The sequence below is a fragment of the Pipra filicauda genome, unplaced genomic scaffold (assembly GCF_003945595.2).
Source record: "Pipra filicauda isolate LSUMZ 115617 unplaced genomic scaffold, ASM394559v2 scaffold498_size1627759_pilon, whole genome shotgun sequence".
Classification (NCBI taxonomy): domain Eukaryota; kingdom Metazoa; phylum Chordata; class Aves; order Passeriformes; family Pipridae; genus Pipra; species Pipra filicauda.
The window spans coordinates 1254077-1260076 of NW_024104640.1; positions in this window are offsets into that span (position 1 = coordinate 1254077).

The following is a 6000-nucleotide window of genomic DNA, read 5'->3' on the forward strand; positions in this document are numbered from 1 at the left end:
TTTTGGAAGGCAGAGGAGACAGATATAATGAATGGCTTTTATTGTGCAATATTTCAAGCCCCCCCTTTTTTTTTTTTTTGCCTGCCTTGGGATGGGATGGAAAATGTTCTCCCCCCCTCCCCTTTGCACCCGCAGCCAAAATAAATACAACGTATTCCCTAAACCTGGCTGGGTGTTTCACTCAAACTGGCAGTGCTTCCAGCTCAGCTCTTAAACAAGAATTCACTTTGACAATTTTTAGGCCTCGTTCAGCTGAATGTAACAGCCAAAGAAAATACTTGGGGGGGGGGTGGGAGGACAAAAAAAAAAATGGAATAATGCATATATTTACAGCTTGCAGGTGGCATTAATTTTTAAGTTTTAAGGATCCCTGTAAGTTGGGTTATAATGGAGTTTTTTTTAAAAAGTGTTCTTAATTGTCTTTTTTTTTTCTTTCTTTAAATTAGGGTGTTTTTTTTTAACGAGAACAGTCATTCTGAAGGAAAATACGTTTTATGGAGCTCCCTGATGGGTGATAAATAGTTGTGATTCGAGGCTTTAAAAGTTTTTTAGGGTCTACCAAGAAACTGAAAAACCTACAGGCACAAGAAATGAGCAGTAAAACCTCTGACAGAAGCCTCCAACTCCACTGAGTTGGGCTGAAATATCCTCTTTATGGTGCAGGTTTACTGCTGGGTTTTAGCGTGGCCAAGCAGTGGACTCTTCAGACAAGACATTTCTTGTTGTGCAACGTGTTTTGTAACATATTTATAATGATATTTATTACTAATAACAACAGCACCAACTTTGAGTGGAGTCCCCGTGCCCAGAGGCCTCTGAGAATTCAAACAGCAAAGGATTAAAAAAGCAACACAACCAAAGCTTTTATTCCTCAAAAACCCCTTTGAACAGCTAATATGCAAAATTCCCTATTTTACAGTGGCCTCCTTTGTTAAAAATCACCTTAAAAATCATTAAAGCTTCCAAAGTGTCTCAAAGCCTGAGGAGAAGCTGCAAACACCTCGGAAGCCCCAACGATGCAGGGAACTAAACAAGGGAGGAATCAGAAAACTGGGGTTTTTTATTCCCTCTCTGGGCTGGGTTTGGGTTCCTGCTGTTCTTGGATGAAGCTGCTGCTCAGTTCCCTTGCTCTTTTTAACTTCAGGGCTCTCAAATCCCCATCCATTAAATGCAGGGAGTTCTGCTGGAGGTGGGTGGAAGCCAAGCTTCACCCTGCCATAAATAAGCCGAGCTCTGGACACACAAATGCCCTCAGTGCCGTGTTCTGCAGGTCAGGAACGCTGAGGTTTGGGAGCAAATAATCTCCACTAATGCAAATCTATTAAGGCTGGGAGGGAATTCACATTTGAGCTGCTGAGTAGCCTCGTGTGTGCTGTTGAGGAAGGAGTAATTGTGTGGGTACAGATATTAATGATGACAAAGAAAGGTCGTTTTACTCTCAAGGAAAAAAAAAAAAAGGCAACAAACCAACACCCTCAAGTGCCAGGGTGTGTTTTGCAAGGAAAGCTAAAAGTTTATATAAGAAATAGGTGATGCAAATGGAGCTTATATCAGCGCTGAGCATGACATAATCCGAGCTATGGAATATAATCCTTAAATGTTCATTTTGTGTTTGGGTTTGGCCTCTCCCGCAGCGAACAGGGGTCGGTTGTGCCGCGCTGGGATTTCCTGCATCCCTCATTCCCCCGCCTCGGATTGGGAATGTGCTGCCCTCTGGCCTTGCTTATCTTGCTTCTGTGTCCCCAGTGCTGCTTCCTCTTGTTTGACACCCCGAAGTGCAGCCCCTGCAGTCCCAGAAATGCCAGGCTGGCTGAGGGAGGTGCTGCAGGAAGGGCAGCTCAGCGCTTGGTAGCGCAGGGAACGTGTGGACACGCTCATTAAGCAAATTAAAGCTTTGCTGCCAGGACACTTGGCAGAGTTGCCTCCTCCTAGGGCCCCAAAAAGCCTCAATCCCAGCCAGCCCCGTGGTGGGAAGTGCCTTGGAACTGCACCTTTGGCTGGGAGTTACAGTGATAAGGCTTCAGGCAGCTCCAAACCTGACACCCACAACAGCCCGGGCCTTAAACGGTCCCTCTTTTATTAGCAAAGCAAAGCTCTGCTGCTGAAAAAGTCTTTTTCCTTTTTTCCCTCATTCCATAAGGATCGCTGAGGACTGGGGACTGAGGGTGGTAGTCGAGGAGAAGCCTTAAACTAAACCCTCAAACTTTCCCTTCCCATATTTTTAGCCTTTCTTCTGCTCTCGGCCCCGAGCGCAGCACAACCGGCGTGCCTGTGCCAAAAGCTGTTTAAACAATATTAAGATGTTTTCTTCAAACTTCTCCCCAGGAAGATACTCTTTTTCGAGAGGAATGTTTTCCCTGGAGCATTACATCATGGCTTGGTTGAGTTCTTGGAGGAAGAAATTGGACCAAATGGTGGGGAAGGTCTCCAGGGGAAACATGCTTATGCTGTTAAGTATTCCCAGCAGAAAGCTTAGAAACCACTTACATATTCCCATTCTGTCCACATTTAGCCTTTCACCTTGCTGCAGCTGAACACAGGGAAAGGGGGGCTGGACTCTTTTTGGAAGGAAATTTGAACCTCCTTTGTTTTTATCCTCACATTTCCCCGTGATCCGGGCTCGGGTAAATGGGTTGTCTCAGTCCTGACAGGGAAGGTGCACCGGGTTTGTGTGTGCAAACTGTTAATGAAATCTCAATTAGGAGAACTTCCTCGGAAACTCTGGATTTAGAGGGTTTTTTTTTTTGAAGATTAAAATGAGAGGAACCTCTGAGAAGAGCAGAGGATGGAGGGATTTGGGTGAACCATGGCTGAGCTGTGTTTCCTCCTGCGTAGGGAACAGTTCCCCATCAACTTGAGATGCTTTCCTATCACAAATGAAACCCTTAGAACAAGGAGGAATCTCCTCCTTAAATTTACCAGTGCAGGGGGCTTATGATTTTTATTTTAAGGCACTTCTGCTCTGCAGAATTATTCCTTGGGAGCTCACAAGTGGCAGTTCCACCAGGATCTGCCTTTTGGTTTGCAGGCGGTTAAGGAAGGACCTGAAAGCAAGTTGGATCTGGAAAATTTGGAACTGTTCTTCAGTTCACACAATTACCTTAGAGGGTATAAAATGAAAATACACACCAGGGGAATAAAACTCGGAGGGAAAACTCCCTGGGCAAACATTCCCCAGGGCACTGAGGGGCTCAGGAGTGGCTTAAATTGGCCCATGGAGCTGAATTAGAGGAGCCTCCTGTGCCCCTCTGAGTTGTGTGACCCAGGTGGGTTGGATGGGCAGAGGGAGGATTTTCATATCCCAAATCTTTTCTTTGGCACCTTCAATTACACCTTAAAAAAAAACCACCACAAAAACAGGCAAAAGCTGAATTAAATTTGGGTTTCTCCCTCAAAGGGTCTGACACAACAATCACAAGAGGCTGAAAAGAAAGTCAAGCCCTGCAGATGCTTTTTCTGCTCTGTTTGGTATCCAATCTTTCTAAAAAGTGGGTTTTTTTAAATTAAAAAAATCCCAGGCAGACTTTAACTGTTCACAGGGACCATTAAGCTGGTCCAGCTGCTGAGGGACTGGCACTAAAATTGGGGATGGGAATTGGCCCAGGACTGGAAAAGCCCTCTGCCAAAACAGATTTAAATTATGTAATCATGTTAAATACCCAGTAATTGCCCTCATTGCTGCATCCAGGTCATGAAATCATTCCATAGCAAAGTGGAGAGTGGAAAATAGAAATGGAAACGTTCAGGTTGGGCAGGGCTTGGAGCTGCCTGGGCTGGTGGAAGGTGTCCTGAAACCAGCTGAGCTTCAAGGTCCAACCCAACCCATTCCAGGATCCCAATAATTCAGATTCTCCTTTTATTTTAACGCACAAATTCCTCGAAATCCAAAAACTGGCCCCTTTGTTCTTGGCCACTTCATCCTCCTGCTGCTGGGAACCCAATGGAAAGGGAGGGATTTGCCTTTGCTCCCTTTCTCAGCCATTTTTTTCCACTGCAAAGAACAAACTTTTGCAAAGCTGTTGCACCAGGTGATTTAACAGCGTTGGCCAAACAGTCCCTGCTTGATTAAGATGGATGGGAGCTGGATTTGCAGCAATAGTAATTAAGACTCCCGTGGCAAGCGTGGAAAAATAACAAATTAATCTAATAAGAGCTTATGGGGAAACTCTGAACACGCTGAAAAGTTCAAATTCAAAATGCTGCCCTAACACTGGTAAAAATCTTGGTTTGCTCTGAAGCTCCCAGAATTATTCAAATCTTGGGTAATTATTAAAATCCAGATTTTTTTTTGGGGGGGGGTTATATTTTGATATTTGTAGTTTTGAATTATTTTTTTTTATGTAGCAGAAAGTTAAGATCCGAGTCTTTCAATGCAGGTATCTTCAGTTAAAGCAGATTTCTCTGAGTCTTTCAATGCAGGTATCTGCAGTTAAATCAGATTTCTCTGAGTCTTTCAATGCAGGTATCTTCAGTTAAATCAGATTTCTCTGAGTCTTTCAATGCAGGTATCTTTAGTTAAAGCAGATTTCTCTGAGTCTTTCAATGCAGGTATTTTCAGTTAAATTAGGTTTCTCTGAGCTGTGTTTGTGCTCTGTTTTTAACAGCCCTGATACATGTGACAGAAAATGTCTCTCTGTCCCAAAAGCTTTTTGATTTCTAGGTTTCATTGTCTGCCTGGGTGGGGAATAACTTCTCCAAACACTCTGGGAACCGAGTCTGCGTGGGTGGACCCTTTGAGTGAGAAAACCAAATTTAATTCAGCTTTTGCCTGGTTTTGTGGTGGTTTGTTTTTTTGAAGGTGTAATTGAAGGTGCCAAAGAAAAGATTTGGGATATGAAAATCCTCCCTCTGCCCATCCAACCCACCTGGATCACAGAACTGGCACAGATGGGCATCACACCCTGGCCCTGAGCTCGACATCCCAGAGCCCAAACCCTTCCACGCTCTGCTGCCTCGGTTTCCACGGGGGTAAAACGAGCTGTCCCCTCTCAGAGGCAGTGGAAAGCATGCTTATAACGTGCATAACTTTTTGTTGCTGGTTTTACCTGTTTCTCCCCCGTTTCTGGGTGCAGAGGTGAAGCGTTTGGTGCCTCACACCCCTCGTGTTCCCGCCGTTCAGGTGCAGCAGCAGCGAGAGCCCCCATGATTTAAGGGCTGGGGCTGCTCTCAGAAGAAGAGAGGTGGCTTGTTCAGCTTTTGAAAGTCCTCGAGATAATGTCTTTTATACCTGTGATTGATTCAGCTGATATTTGTGCAGTTGGCAGTGGGATTTGAAATATAACATAAGCACTTCCTGAGATGTCAGGGCTCCGATGCTCGTGGCCTGAACAAGGATGTAATTCATATCTGCAGGTGCTTGCTCTGGTATCAAACACTCCAATAACATCATGCCTGTGGAATCCAGAGCTCCCCAGTGTCCCATTTGTATCCTGATATGCCCACGTCTTTCCTATGTGTGTTTTTCTTTCTTAAGGAGCTCTCATTTCCTTCAATAGGATATGTTTTATTTCATCCTTTTTCCTGCATTTACTCATATTAATGTCACCATGTTCACTGGTAATGGCTGGGCTTGGAAATAACCCGTGGATCCCTGCAAACACTGCCTGAAATCCAATGCCTGGGGGGCTTTATTAGGGAAGAATAGATGTTTAAATGGAGGGAGGGAATCATTCCTTTGTGGACTCCCATCTAACCCCTGTAAAGGTGCATCCAGCATGTTCAGCTGGATGAAATGTTCAGCTCCAACCTGGGCAGGGTTGGAGCCCTGGAATGGAAGTTTTTTGGGTTGTTTTTTTTTCTGCTATATGGCTGTAAAATTTGGAACTGGATGCTGCAATATAGTGCCATGGAATGGTTTGTGTTGGAATGGATATCATTAAATATCCACCTTAAATATCATCTCATCCCACCCCCTGCCATGGGCAGGGACACCTCCCACCAGCCCAGGGGTGAGTGGATGGACACTTGGACACTTCCAGGGATGGGGCAGCCACAGCTTTT